At 35.7% G+C, this 16,697-nt stretch overlaps 1 protein-coding gene across 1 annotated transcript in view; it reads right to left on the bottom strand.

Annotated features, from left to right (window-relative positions):
* LOC140811618 (uncharacterized) overlaps nt 1–16,697 on the bottom strand; it is a 45,822-nt gene that overhangs the window by 14,801 nt on the left and 14,324 nt on the right. The gene's annotated exons all lie outside the window — the stretch shown is intronic.

The raw sequence follows: 16,697 nt of genomic DNA, 5'->3' as shown, positions 1-16,697 counted from the left end.
GTCCCGGGACCTGTTCCCCGGCCTAAGGTTCCGCACCTTAGCTCTTCATAACCCCAGGGCACTACATCCTGTTAAGTGTCCGTTCGTTCCAGGCATTTACATCACAGATATCCATTTAAAGTGCGGAAGGCTAATACCCGCTCACATAATTTGGTATCTTAGTTAGTTCTCAACACTTGGAAAACTGTGAGATTTGTTAGAACAAGAATATCCTGATCATATAAGGATCGAATGCGAAATTCAGGGAGGCTGGATAACAATTCATTCGGGTCCGGGAGACAAATCATCCAGGCGTGACATCTCCTCTACGGGATATTTGAAGGCTCCGATGCTATCATACACCATGAATTATTTCGCACCAATCGGGACAGCGAGTGAGACTCTAGCCCGACTATTTTAGGGATGGGTGGTGATACCCCTATAAGGGCCCGGGTCATGGATGACCAGGAAGTTTCATTGGGTAGCCCGTATAGAAACCAAGAGGGCGATTATTACCTACACGACTGGGCACTTCATGCATAGCCGGGTCTTTACTTACCTCCCGGGCAGCTAGGGACCGGGCTTTCATGCTAAAGCCGAGGGCTCAATACCCGAGTAACTTACTTAGAGGATCTTATAGATTATAGGGAAGAAAGCGACTGGGCGGGAAGTCAACGTCTTTAGCCTGAACATATCCCCGAAAATATTCAGAAGAAAGGGACTGGACATGCAGTCAACGTCCCTTATTCTTGGAGTACCCACGAAGCTATCGGGAAGAAAGGGACCCGACAGGACGTCAACGTCCGAGGGTACAAGTAGTAGGTGAGCACACGCATCAATGTAACCCTAGCTTCCCCTCCTATAAATAACAGGTATAATTGTCATTTACAGGGTCTAGAATCTCTTCATTCGCAAGCATTCATACATATTTACTCAAGTTTTCTTCCTTGACAACCCTGCTGACTTAAGCATCGGAGTGGTCACGCCGGACACTCCTCCGGCGCCCATTCACGAGTTCCTTTCATTGTTTGCAGGTCACAGTGGAAGCCATTTACCTTGTTCAATTTCCTAAACAACACTATAAATTTTTGATTTGATCCGGTGGAGCACCCGACCCTGCTCATCCATTTCATCCGGATCGTATCACCTGGCTTGATTAATATGCTAAACGAGCTTTTAATGAGCCGAGCTCGAGCTTTTCTCGAGCTCAGTAATTTCAATAGAAACCGAGCTCGAGCCTGAAAATAGGAGCTCGAGCTCGAGCCTCAAACAATTCTAAATAAACCAAAGTCAAGCTTGATACTGTTTGGTTTGGTTTGGATCGTTTACATCCCTATCGCTGTCTGATATTAAAGCCCTCATTTTGCCTCAAAATTTTATTTCAATTCATTAAGTTTAATCTTTCGGGTAAAAATATTTAATTTAATTATTTTATAGTACTAGATTTTTTTTAAAAAAATTTCATGGTTATATTAATATTTCATATTTCAAATGAAATTTCAATTTTATATCACCAAAATGACTAGTATTAATATTTGTTATCTCCGGGACAACTTGTTGGACCTTTATTTCAACGATGCAGATGAGGAATACTAATGTGGTGCTAGCTTGCGAGGATGGACGGTTCGTGGAAGATAGCACTTATCCGAGTCATTTTAGTTTTTCGCAAAACAGATTCTTTTTAATTGCTTTATTTGTCGCGAGGAATATGTTTATGCTAGAACCTTAATAAATTTGTTTGTTCAAACTTCAAGAATATGTTGAGGAGTATTGTTTGCTTTTGACAAGTGAGGATAGGATGTTTTTTTATTTTCTATTTTTTATGTTAGTGGAGATTATTACGTATTGTATTTTGAAGTGATATTTTGTGAGATGCTACTGAAATTTTATGCAAAAAATTTACATTTGAAATTCTTGGTTTCACCCATTATGTTTAAAACAAAAACTTTCTAGGACGTTTCAACTAAAGTGTCCATTTGACGAGCACCTCTAATGATAAGGTCTAGAAAAGAAAGAATGAGACTGCTAAAGGTTCATATGCAAAGAAATACCAGTAAGATAAGGACAAAAAATATTGTTTCTTCGGTGACAAGGATGATCATGTAAATAAAAATGTCCTAAGTAGCATGCCGTGCATGCGAAAAAGGTATTTTTTAAAATTTGGTATGTTCTGAAATAATTTTAGCTTTATTTGTGAGAACCCAAATTTTTGGGCATGTAATTAATTAAATATAGACATGTATAAGAATTTATTTTCTAGTTTTAATAAATTTGAAAATATTAAATAATACATGGTATTGGAAATTTTATGTCAATAAATACATGAGATTCAAAATTCAGTACAAACCATGTATTAATTTCGAAATAAGACTGAATATCAATCAAATTGGAAGGAAATATTACATACAAGACAGTTTTTCTCAAGAAGGAATCATATCAATAATTATGGAAGGAGTATCTCGATATTTATGGAAGGAGCATCTCCCAATTTTGGAAAGAATATCAATCAATTATGGTAGGATTTTCACTTCACCCCTATAAATAGGAGAGACCTCTCATTCAGAATTTACACTGTAATTTTCGAAATTTCCTCTCCAATTTTCGAAATTTTCTCCCAAAAATTATGCACAAGTCATCAAAATTCTGTCCAGGTTCAGAAATTCGTTTCTCTCTCCCGGGTGCCTGGAATCCGATCTCAACCGTTCAGAATATGATTTCATGTGTTTTGTACAACATATTCAAATTTCAGCAAAATCCAACGGTTAGTTTTTTGTTTATAACCTTTGCAAGAAAACTGCTTAGATTTTAGGCGAGAAACAGCATACCTACGGTTTTTCGTCAATAATCAGGTTAAAACGACTTCAAACTCGATCTCCACCGCTCATAGTTTGGTTAACGTACTTGTGAACGTACTGTAAAATTTTGAGTCCGATCCAACGGTGCAATAAGGCGCAGTGAATTTACAAGGTGACTGATTTTTCGGTAGAGGTGCTGTTGCGTTTTCGAAGCATAATTCTTCTATGATTTCCGAGTTCTTCACGTTTTCTTCCAATCTAAGGTAAGTGGGCTTGTTTTAAAGATTAAATGTCGTTATGCATGTTTCTTTGGTTTTTTGAAAATACGGTCGAGTACGTTCTTCTTCTACTACATTCTTGTGTTTGTTGTCATACGGTTTTGGGCACTGTGAGGATTCAACTGGATATGGGTGGGAATCCCAACCATGACGTACCCTTACGCGGTGGGGGACATAACCGCTATACGGCCTCGCCCCCTTAGAGGAGTAAAAATTAGGGACTGATATCAGTAAACCATAGAAAGTGGATGAATCTCAGGGCTGGTAAATGTTATGCATGTGATATGAATGATGTTATGCAAGTGCAAGTCATGTGATTTTCGAAATTATGCATGTTGTTATATTGTGCTCGAACGGCCCCCACTTGCTGAGTATTTCCCAAAATACTCACCCCTTACTCTACCATCCCCAGATAAATCAGAAGAAGAAATAGAGAAAGAAGAATCGGACACCAGTTTTTGGACTGATAGTGGACGCATGAAGAATTTTAATTATGAATAGGTTCTTGTGAGTTTTTAATTCAAGTTATAAACGCTTCCGCATATTTTCATCATTTTAAGAATCTATGTTGTAAAGACAATCTTTTGATTGATTATGAGTAATAAACTGGTTTTGGTTTATACTGTACTACGAGGCTTGTTGTTGAGCAATTATGTGATTGTTGAATAACGCCGGTGTCGACTAACTCCGGTCTCGGGGCGTGACATTATTACCTAGAAACACTTGGTGGTTAGATTCAAGTGCTAATACAAACACGAGTATTCCAATGAAGAGCCAAGTAATACTGAAAGTTACATTTAGTAGATGATGACAAGTAGGTCGAAGTGGAAGCAATATGGCATACTAGATTGTTATTAAGCACAGGTTATTATTTAGACTTATGGATTCTTATGTTGCACCATCATTTAGACGGAATTTGTTTTCTGTTTCTAGTTTGGAAAAATTAGTTTACAGTTGTTCATTTGTAAACAATCATTTTATTTTATCTATGAATTCTAATATTGTTGGAACTAATTCACTTATTATTTATGACAATTTATATATGCTTGATATAAATGTTCTTATATAACCAAACTCTAAATATAGAATCGTATTGTACAAGCGTAAATTTAATAATAAAAACTTAGGTGCATTATGATGCAAACGATTAGGACACATCTCTAGAAATAGATTTGAGCGACTTGCATTGGAAGGAATTTTAAACTTCATCCATTTTACAGACTTAAACATTTGTGTTAAATGCATCAAGGTCAAACAGTCCAAAAGAAAGAAAGAAAGTGCATATAGAGCCACAAAAATAATGGAATTGATATTTGTGGACCATTTCCAACACCTTCCCCGAAATATTCAATAATATTTTGTCTCATTCATTGATGATTAATCTAGATATGCATACATGTTTCTTATTCATGAAAAATAAAAAATTTGGATGTTTTCAAATCATTTAGAGCTGAAGTCGAGAATCAACTAGACGAAAGAATTAGAAAGTCAGATCTGACCATGGTGACGAATACTACGATGAGACTGATAGTTTAGGTGAACAAAATGTCCAAGACCTTTTGCTCAATACCTTCCATAATACAAAATGTCAGGCTCACCAAGCATGAATGGTGTAGCTAAATGACGAAATCAAACTCTTAAGGATATGGTAAAGAGCATTGTCAGCCATTCAACTTTACCAGAGTCATTTTAGGAAGAAGCACTAAAAACAAAAACTTATATTCTGGATAAAGTACCAACTAAATCAGCTATCAAAACACCTTTTGAGCTTTGGACATGCCAAAATTCAAGTCTAAAATATTTTCATATATGGGGATATCCAAATGAGGCTAGACCATATCGACCACATGACAAGAAAATAGACTCTAGAACAATCAGTGTCTATTTTATTTGGTATTTTGAGCAATCATGAGACTATAAATTTTATGATCTCAAGGTAAACACAATCTTTGAGTCGGAAATTACAATATTTTTCGAGGATATTGAGTTTGGGAGAAAGAATAAGGTTGAAGATTCTATCTTCGAGGAGGAATGTGTTCCTACCACTCTTCCAGAATAAATGGTTCAAATTCCCACCATTGACAAGAAATATAAGAACAAGACATTGTCAAGTCAACTTGATATGAATCTGGTCGGGCATGACGTTCTATATCTTGCAATTCGAAGCTTCAAAGAATTCGGCATGCATAGCAATAAAGTCAGGAGATATTTCAATTCTATCAAGTGCTAAATTATGAAGAAGATGCTGAATCGAGACTCCGGACCCGAGAGCCACGCGCTAGGGCGGTCAAATATTACTGTCCCAGCGCCAACACCACTGTCCAGAAGGTGAAGTCCAGAAACCTCCACGCTAGGGCGGTCAACTATACCGCCCCAGCGCGCCCAGTCCAGAACATTCTATATGCATGAATAATTTCCTAGTTTAGAGTCCAAATTAATTAGGCAACTAGATTTTTGATTTGGTTTTGTAAAAAGTATATACACGAATTATATTCATTGTAATGAATTAAGAATTAAACATTGAGTTTTAATAGATTCGTGAGTTTTTCTCTCAATTTCAAAGCTTGGCTTTGTATACACCTTTGTGTGTTTCTCAAATCAAACTTATCAAAGTTTAACACTTTGTGGTGTTTGTCGATTATTCTTCACTCGGATTGTCAAAAACGAGTTCTTTGAAGGTTCTCTTGAGATCGATTGTTATCTTCGTTAATATTTGTTGCTAAGTTCTTCATAATTTAGAGGTGAATATTACACAATTACTTGATTCAAAAATATCGGGACAACACAACATTTTTTTTGTTTCATCGAATCGAGGGTGTGACTCCGTTTTCGAGTACGTTTGATTTTCGTGATCGAAGAATCGCATCACAAGTCCCAAGGGAACAAACTCAACAGCCTCAAGAACCAATGTATGAAGAACAAGTGTCTTTGCGGAAGTCCACTAGAGAAAGGATGGGTGCTATTCCGGATCATTGCATAGTGCTACTAAATGAACATGAGGAAAATCCAATCAACTTTTGTCATGCCATGCAAGATTTAAATTATCAAAAGTGGGTCAAGGCAATGAGTGAGGAGTATAAATCAATGCAAGATAGAAAAGTTTGGGAACTTGTCCCTTTACCAGAAATTGTGAAATCGATTGAATGTAAGTGGATTTTTAAAACAAAACGAGATTCAAACGTTAATGTGGAAAGATAAAAAGTACTTCTTGTACTATACTTAAAAGTATGAACTTGACTTTAAAGACACCTTATCTCCATCTTCATCTAAGGACTCTTTTAGGACAATCATGACACTTGTCGCACTCTTCGACATGGAACTTTATCAGATGAATGTCAAGGCATCTTTTCTCAATGGATACATTGAGGAAACAATCTATATGCATAACACTTGCTGTTTGAGATCCAAAGAATACAATTTGCAAATGATATGTGTTGTTTTTGCATATATTATTGTGTCGTTTTAATCCATTTTTGCATTAGTTTATTGTGTTGAGTCCACGTTTCATTTATTTTGGTCATAATTTATGCATATAGGTCGCCAGCCCCTCACATCGGTTAATTGATTTGGAGGAAAATGGGCCTGAAAAGATAGAATTAAAAGAGAACCAAAGTTGGACATAAGAAGTCGCAATAGAGCGGGCATTTTCAACCGCCCTAGTGCGAAGGCATGAAAATTGAAAAGCTGGATAATGAACTTTGCGCTAGGGAGTACTTTATTACCACCCTATGGCATCCGGATGAATCTTATAGGATGCAAACAATGGAAATCACGTTAGGGAGGTTAATTTCGACTGTTCAAGCACGATTCGATATGGAAAGATTTGTTGGATTATTTTTTTCCTACTTTGATGTATTTTTTGATGCATTTTTGAGGAGTAGCCCTAGAATTCAATATTATTCATCAGATTGAAAAGAAGCACCATTACAAGAAAGTTTTCAAAGCGAGGGAAGGGGCAGAGCACAAGAATTCAACCGAAGAACAGGAAAACCATGTTTTTTCTTCTTTTATTTTAGTTAGGGTTTAGGGGATCCTACCCTCAAACATCTATGCTTTAATTTCATTTTAAATATTGAATTTTATTCTTGAGCATACTTGATTATGTTATTGATTTTTATTTGTCTTTGGAACATGATCAACTTCGAAGTGATTTTTTATGTTATAATTGAGACCGAGATGGGATTTTACAACAAGATAGGTAATGTAATTCGTAGATCTACAACTTAATAGATATATGAGATTGGATATATGTTGATCATCATAGTCCAATAGGTCGAAAACTAGATAATCTATGATTCGTTAATACGATTGCAATTGTTAAATAACATAAGGAGACTTGATTACTGCATTTTGTTAATTAGATAATATAATTCGACAGAGTATACTGATACACTAGGGAATCCAGTCAAAATAATGACTTATTAATTGAAATTCAATCACTAGAGAAGATCAAAGGGTAGGAGAACCGATATCCTAAAAACTGTTCGTTCATTATTTTAATTTATATTATTTATATCGTGTTTGTTAAACTCTTTATTTGTCTTTCAATTTAGTTTATCAATTAATTCACTTTTTGTTCTAATTAATTAAAGAATTGTGTTTTAGTAAATTCTTCTAATCAATCTTCGTGGGAACGATACTTGTACTTTGTACACTATATTATAACTTGACTCGCGCACTTGCAATTTATTCGAAAATAAAATATTTATTTTCATCGGGAATTTTATAGTGCGAGAAAAGTTTGATCAAATTTTTGGCGCCACTGCCAGAGATTGAAATTGACAATTTTTTCTTTTACTTACTTTTTTTGCTGATTTTTATTATTATTTATTTATTATTTAACTTCATTTATGTGTGATCTAACAGTTTCTATTATATTTTTGTTGGAATTTTTCTTTTGTAATGATTCGAGTTGTTCCATCAACAAATATTCACAATATTTTCCCAGCAAGATGGAGAGATATTTTACCGAACATGAAATAGATTCAATAAGCAAGCAAACACCTATCGCATCATAATTTTTCTAAATATTTTCTTTACTGAATTTTCTTTAATGTTTTAGATGCAGTGAAACGAATATGGATAATTAATGGAGCTCTGGCAACTGGTAGTCCTGTATTTAGCCTCAATTATAATGAGACGATACACTTGTTTAATGATATGACGAATTTTGACTACAATCAGTATTGGTATCTTTCACTGTAAAGTTGAAGCCACCAATCGCCCCCAGAAATTAGTTGCCCATAGTTTATGAACCAACCGTTCGATTATCAAGACGGGGATGAAGATAGTTCCGAATTAATCATGGATCAACTCAAGGTTATGGTGGAAAAATACATGGAATTTTTTGAAGAAGCTATATAAAATCGGCTTCAATTGGAAGAAGTTTCATATGAAGATGAGCCACCAATGAAGTTGGGGGATGAGGAAGTTCCTGAAACTATCGGTTTGAGTTCATCGATAGTATTTTCATACACACATCAACGAGATCCTGCTCTTCCTCCAACACAGATTTCAAAAGATTTTGTTCTCTGTGAGTCTACACCAATATTCATTTCCCATGTTTATCATTATTTATGTAGTGTCGTTGAATGTGTACATCAAGTTGCCCCTCACATCAGTTACTTGATTTGTAGGAAAAAAGGCTTGAAAAGATGGAATTAAGAGAGAATTGAAGAAGTTGTATAAAAGAAGTTGCGCTAGGGCGGGCATTTTCGGCCTCCTCAGTGCGAAGGCAGGAAAAGTGAAAAGCTGGAGTAGTGAACTTTGCGTCAGGGCAATAATTTATTACTTCTCCAGAGCGTCCGATGAATCTCCGAGAATGTGGTATTGAAAGATTTGTTGGACGATTTTTTTCATACTTTGATGGTTTTTTGATGCATTATTGACGAGCAGCCCTAGAATTCGATATTATTCATCAATTGGCAAGAAGCAGCAGCCGCAAGAAAGGTTTCAAAGAGGGAGAAGGAGGAGAGCGCAAGAAGTCAAGCGAAGAACAAGAACTCAACATCGTTTTCTCTTATATTCTTTTAGTTAGGATTTAGCGGATCCACCCTCAAACATTTATGTTTTAAATTCTTTTTAAAGTTTGGATTTTATTCTTGAGCATATTTGATTATGTTATTGATTTTTATCCATCTTTGGAGCATGATAATCTACAATTTACATAGATATATGATGTTGGATGCATGTTGATAGTCATAGTATAATATTTTAAAAGCTAGAGAATTCCACGATTCATTAGTGTAGTTTAAATTGTTAAATAATACAAGGGCACTTAGTTATTTATTTTGTTAATTATATTAATATAGCTCGACAAAGTGTATTGATGAATTATGGAATCCCGTTAACAACAGGGTTTATGAATTGAAATTCAATCACTAGAGAAGATCAAGGGGTAGGTGAACGGATATCCTAACATTGTTCATTCAATATATAATTTATAATATTTATATTGTGTTTGTTAAATTCTTTTATTTGACTTTCAATTTTGTTTATTAATTAATTTATTTTTCATTTTAGTTAATAAAAGAATGATTTTTGAGATAAATTTGTCTAATCAATCTCTATGAGAATGATACTCGTACTTTGTACGCTATATTATAACTTAAATCCTGAGAACTAGTGATCATATGCTCACATATGAGAGGTCAAATAGTCTTGAGATTATAGGATATTTTGACTCAAATTTTGCGGGATGACAAGATAGCATGAGATTCACTTTAAGCTATGTCTTTATGTTGGCCGGTGGAGCTATATCTTGGAGAAGTATCAAACAAACACTGACAATTTCTTCCGCCATGGTAGCTAAAGTTATAGTGTGTCATAAGGCATCTAATCATGGAATATGACCGAAGAATTTGTCATCGGGCCACGTATTTTGGAAAGAAATGAAAAACCACTAACATGGTTGTGTGAAAATAGATTAGTTGTATTGTATTCCAATAATAATAGGAGTTCGAAAAAATCAAAGAAAATCAACATCAAGTGGAAAATTTTCGATAGAACACCTAGGCACAAACTCCATGATAACATATCCTTCTACGAAGGGTTACAACTCAATGTTTTCAATGAGCACACTACTCATATGAATGTTACTCAGTTTGGTGAAGTCTAAAGATAATTGCACAAAAATTCACTACAAACTATGAAATTTGATACCCTTCCACAATCTTATTATTATATGTGCGATTTCTTGAGAATTGAATAGATTCAAGTATTTTGTGTTGAAATGCTTCAACCTATTTGATTTCTATATATATATATATATATATATATATATATATATATATATATATATATATACTTTTAAATAATATCAATATAGTTAGAAGAATAATGATCCACCTTTAACAGTTTCGTTAGCAGGGAAGTGTAGTCTATATGAATAGTTTTATTTCTAATTTTAATTCACTTGTTAGAATGTATCAAAATTTTAAATTTCTTAGGAAATATTTATTTGAATTATTTATTATTTAATAAGACTATTTATTTGGTATGAAATAAAAAAATCTGTCATAATAACAAATAAATTATATAATATAATTATGTCATTAATTCAAACAAATAAGGAGAGAACTAAAGGTATATTTATTGTAACCAATATTTAAATATTACAAGTAAATAATATTTCATAGTAAACAAGCAAATAATTGAAGAAGTCATAGTATTAAACTGTTTTGTGTTAAATGATTTATTAAATTTTCGTAGAATTTGAAATAAATCATTCAAACACATAACAAATATGAATTACGTTTTTGATAATTTGATAAAATATTTAATAGTTGAAAATATAAAATAAATAAATTTTTTAAAATAAATAATAGAACCTTGTTGGTCCCACGTGTGGAATTTGAGATAATAAAACCCGAAAATAAAGAATAAATTGGACACCGAGATTTACGTGGAAAACCCCTAAAAATTATTAGGGTAAAAACCACGGGCAAGATGAAAAGATTTCCACTATAATATTTTACTGGTGTACAACTCACTCACTGTGTTTCCAAAGAGAACACAAACTCTCTTAATACAGGAGAACAAACACCTATCAAATATTATAGAACGCACTCAAATATGTGTATACTGAGAGAGGAACTCAGAATGGGATGATTTGAAATGAAGGAATGAAGCTCTATTTGTAGAGCCTCCTGACCGTGTGAAGACGCGTTAAAAACGCGTCTTCTATTTCTTTACGAAACCTGCTGCAACTTGTACGCATCTTCAATCTTCAAATTTAAATGAAACACGTTTATTTCATTTAATGGTCCCCCCCTTCAATTTATGCCGACATTTCTCCCACTTGGAGATTTGATTGAGAATCAAACACATCTCCACACATCCTTTCAATCTTGCCATTACCTGCTGCTTACGTTTTCGCCATACCACTTGAGGATCTACACCACTCAAACTTATCAGTGTTCACTGGCTTGGTCAGAAAATCAGCTATGTTATCCTTCGTATGGATCTTCTGTATATCCACGCTTCCTTCTTCTACTACTTCCCGCACAAAGTGAAATTGTACTCCGATGTGTTTTGTTCTGGAATGAAAGGCTGGATTCCTTGCGATGTGCAAGGCACTCTGACTGTCACAAAACAAAGGAACACTCTCTTGTTTGTGGCCGATCTCCTCCAATAACCTTTTAATCCATATTGCCTCCTTGCAACCTTGAGTAGCTGCCATGTATTCTGCCTCTGTTGTAGATAACGCCACAACTGTCTGCAGTTTTGAAACCCAGCTTACTGCTCCTCCTGCAAGTGTAAACACATGACCAGTAGTAGATTTTCTCTTATCAGGATCACCTGCATAATCTGAATCGACATAGCCCCTGAGTGTAAAATCTGATCCTCCATAACATAATGCAGCATTCGAGGTACCCTTAATATATCTAAGGATCCTCTTAACAGTGCTCCAATGCTCTCGTCCAGGATTCGCCATATACCGACTAACTGCTCCCACTGCTTGAGCAATGTCCGGTCTTGTACAGATCATAGCGAACATCAAACTTCCCACTGCTGATGCATACGGTACTCGAGACATCTCCATCCTCTCTGCTTCACTGCTAGGACACATCTCAGAGGATAACTTGAAGTTAACAGGAAGAGTGGTCGAAATTGGCTTACTATCTTGCATGTTGAAGCGTTGCAAGATTTTCTTCAAATAATTTTTCTGAGAAAGCCAAATCTTTTTGTTACTTCTGTCTCGGTGAACTTGCATCCCTAGAATCTTGTTTGCTGGTCCCAAGTCCTTCATATCAAATTTCCTAGCCAACTGTGCCTTCAATCCTTGGACTTGATCTTTCTTGGGCCTTCTACCAACATGTCGTCCACATACAACAGCAAAATGATATAATCATCACCGGACCTCTTGAAATACGTACAAGGGTCTGCACTCAATCTGTTGTATCCAAGGCTCATGATATAGGAATCAAATCTCTTGTACCAACACCTCGGCGCCTGTTTGAGACCGTACAGAGATTTCTTCAACCTGCAAACCAAGTTCTCTTTGCCTTTTTCCGCAAAACCTTCTGGCTGGAGCATATAGATTTCTTCTTCAAGATCTTCATGAAGAAATGCCGTTTTCACATCTAGCTGTTCTAGATGTAGGTCAAACACCGCACACAATTCCAGCAACACTCTGACTGTTGTAAGCCGAACCACAGGAGAAAATATCTCATTGAAGTCAATGCCTTCTTTCTGAGCATACCCTTTTACCACCAATCTAGCACGATACCGCTCCACCTGGTTGTTGCCATCACGCTTGATCTTATAGACCCATCTGTTTCCAATGGCTTTCCTTCCTCGTGGTAGTGTAACAAGATCCCAAGTTTTATTCCTGTCTAAAGCCTCCAACTCTTCTTGCATTGCTATCATCCATAAGGATACATCCGAGCTTTGAGTAGCCTCGTGGAAACTCGATGGCTCATCATCCTCTGATAATAGACAATATGCAATGTTGCTTTCAGTGACATAATCTGAAAGCCAACCTGGTGGTCTTCTGTCTCGAGTTGACTGCCTCACATTGGAAATCTCAGACTCAACATGTTCTTGTTCTTCGTGCTCTGGTACTGCTTCACAAGAAACTTGACCTTCGTCTGTCTTATTTTCCACCTGAAATATAGTAGTTTCTGAATTCGGTGTGCCTTTGTCTCCCTTTACTTTATCTTCCTCGAAGATAACATCCCTGCTGATGACAAGCTTGTGAACAGTAGGATCCCACAAGCGAAACCCCTTTACTCCATCAGCATAACCCAAGAAGATACATTTTCTGGATTTCGAATCCAACTTCGATCTTTCTTGCTCATTGTACAGAACGTACACAGGACTTCCAAATGTATGCAAATGAGAATAATCTGTCGACTTCCCGGTCCACATCTCCATCGGAGTCTTCAGATCAATCGCCACTGATGGAGAACGATTGATAATATAACAAGCGGTTTTGACTGCTTCCGCCCAAAATGATTTTTCTAGACCTGCAGTCCTCAACATAGCTCTTGTTCTGTCCAACAAGGTTCTGTTCATCCGCTCCGCCACTCCATTCTGTTGAGGTGTGTAAGCCGTCGTGAACTGTCTCTTGATGCCTTCATGTTGACAAAATTCATCAAACTCGTCACTCGTATATTCTCCTCCATTGTCAGTCCTCAGACACTTGATTTTCTTTTCAGAATCAAGTTCAACCCGCGCTTTGAAATCTTTGAAGATCTGGAAAACATCTGATTTCTTCTTGATTGGATACACCCAACATCTCCTAGAGAAATCATCAATGAACGAGACAAAGTATCTCGCTCCTCCTAGGGATACAACCGGTGCTTGCCAAACATCCGAATGAATCAGCTCCAATATGCTTTTGCTCCTGGCAGTAGAAGTTTCAAACTTTAATCTGTGTTGTTTACTGGTAACACAGTGCTCACAAAAGGGTAGTGACACTTTTGTAAGTCCCGGCAGCAGCTTCCGTTCTGAGAGAATTTTCAACCCTCGTTCTGACATATGCCCGAGCTTTCTATGCCATAACACTGTTAATTCTTCTCCTGAACCAATTGATGCAACAGCTAGTTCTGCCTCTTTGTGTGTTTCTCCCAAAAGTACATACAGATTTGCAGCAACCTTTTCCGCCTTCATAACCACAAGCGCGCCTTTCACAATTTTCATGATCCCATTCTCGATACGAGTTTTGCACCCGATGTCATCCAATTGCCCCAAGGACAAAAGATTTTTCGTCAGTCCTTTCACATGTCGTACCTCCTGTATGGTGCGAATGGTGCCATCAAACATTTTAATTTTGATAGTACCGACCCCAGCGATTTCCAAGGCATGATCATTTCCCATGAATACAGATCCTCCTGAGACTGGTTCATAATGATCAAACCATTCTCTCCGAGACGTCATGTGCCACGTCGCTCCTGAATCCATAATCCATGTGTCACAAAATTTGTGTCTGCCTTCTGCAACAGTTGCTGCTTCGCTGAATAATATTTCACCACTGCCTGAAGTACTGGCCACATTTCCTTGAGAACTTTTATCGATACTCGTACACTCTCTCTTGAAGTGCCCTTTACCGCCACATTTAAAGCAGTAAATATTTTTCTTCTTACTTCTCGACTTTGATCTACCTCGCCTTTGGCTCCCACTGGAGTCACGGTCCATGAATCTTCCTCTTATCATCGGTAACGCCTCTGCCTGCTTCGAGGATACCAACCTATCTTCCTTATTCTTGCGTCGGCTTTCTTCTCCGAGAACCGCAGTTAAGACATCGTCGAATCTTAGAAAGCCCATAAGAATATTGTTGGTAATGTTGATGATAAGTTGATCATATGAATCTTGTAAACTTTGAAGTAGAAGCTCCGCACGTTCATTTTCCCCTATTTTATGCCCCATGGAAGTGAGTTGGGCAAATAGAGTATTTAGTGTATTGATATGGTCGGTCATCGATGAGGATTCCGCCATCCGAAGAGTATAAAGCCTTCTCTTTAGGAAAATCATATTGTGTAGCGACTTGACCTCGTACATCTTTGTTAGAGTATCCCAGATAACTTTAGCTGTTTTTATCTTAGAGATACTTGACAAAACTTCGTCTGCTATAGCCAAGTGTAAATTGGCAACAGCGTTGTCATTCATCTCATTCCACTTTCCATCATCCGCAATCTCCACCGGTCTGTCTCCAATAGCCGCCAAGCAATTCTTCTTTCTTAAAACTGCTTGTATCTTTATTTTCCACAGCATAAAATTGCTTCCGTTGAACTTTGCTATCTCGTACCTTCCCGCCATTATGTCTACAACAATTTTAGTAGACCAGACAAAATAATCCCGCCTTAAATAAAAAATCTCAAAAAATCTTTTCTGATGTAGAAGATCAGTCTAAGCTGCAACCACAGAGCATACTCAGAATTTTAGGAAATTTTAAACCAAGGCTCTGATACCACTTGTTGGTCCCACGTGTGGAATTTGAGATAATAAAACCCGAAAATAAAGAATAAATTGGACACCGAGATTTACGTGGAAAACCCCTAAAAATTATTAGGGTAAAAACCACGGGCAAGATGAAAAGATTTCCACTATAATATTTTACTGGTGTACAACTCACTCACTGTGTTTCCAAAGAGAACACAAACTCTCTTAATACAGGAGAACAAACACCTATCAAATATTATAGAACGCACTCAAATATGTGTATACTGAGAGAGGAACTTATCAAACAAATACTAATACCATACTATTAACAATGCTAATGAATTATCTATATAACCTAATTTAGTCAAGTAAAAAGTAACTCCTATGTTTTCTTTAGCTTCTTCCAGTTAATCGACCTTCATGATTCCTTTAAATATTTATTTATACCTTTTAATATTCTATATATGTTTTGTATGTAAAGTTTTAGTGTAATGTATGTAAAGTTTTAGTGTAACTTATAATCAATTAAAAATGGATTTTGTGTGATATAGTCATTGCTTAAATTTGTCTTCTGATGAAGTAGGATTTCTAATAGTTGATCAAAGAATATTCAGTTTTTTCTCAAATTTTTAAGTTGTAAAGAGGATTTCTCTGAGTTGTTAGTATTCAATCTTTCATTTTCCCCTAATTATTGACAACTTTATATAAATTAATTTGTAAGTTTTATACGAAATAGTTTCTTTAGAAACTAAAGATGAATTGATACTGTAACGATCAAACATAATTTTTTAGACAATTATACTAATTTTCCTACTTGAAGGCAACTCCTACATCATTAGTTTGCTCAATTAATTTTTTTAATGCCTTTAAACGTTTCTTCAATCTTTAGTCTTCTCTGAATTGTTTTGCAAAGTTTCTTTTAATTATTGCCATTTCTAAATAATTAATAGTTGGTACTTGTGAAAAAAGTTGATTTCTATGAGTTATTACATGAATCTGTCTTTCATTTTCTCCTAATTATTGACAAATTTTATTTGAATTTCTTTGTTCATTTGATGTCAAATAGCTGCTTTACAATAAATTAAAGGTAAATCGATATAGTCATTATCAAACAAGATATTATAAACAATTATATTAATTTTCATGACCAAAAGTAATTAATCATATCATATCACACAAATGCATGAACATCTAGTAATACTTCTCCATGACTCACATGTCTAAAATAATAAACTTAATTGTGAGTTTGAATGTAATTAAT

This window comes from Primulina eburnea, chromosome 14, assembly GCF_022965805.1.
Source record: "Primulina eburnea isolate SZY01 chromosome 14, ASM2296580v1, whole genome shotgun sequence".
Taxonomy (NCBI): Eukaryota; Viridiplantae; Streptophyta; class Magnoliopsida; order Lamiales; family Gesneriaceae; genus Primulina; species Primulina eburnea.
Note: the sequence above shows the minus strand (reverse complement) of the source record. Positions and strands in the feature narration are given on the sequence as shown.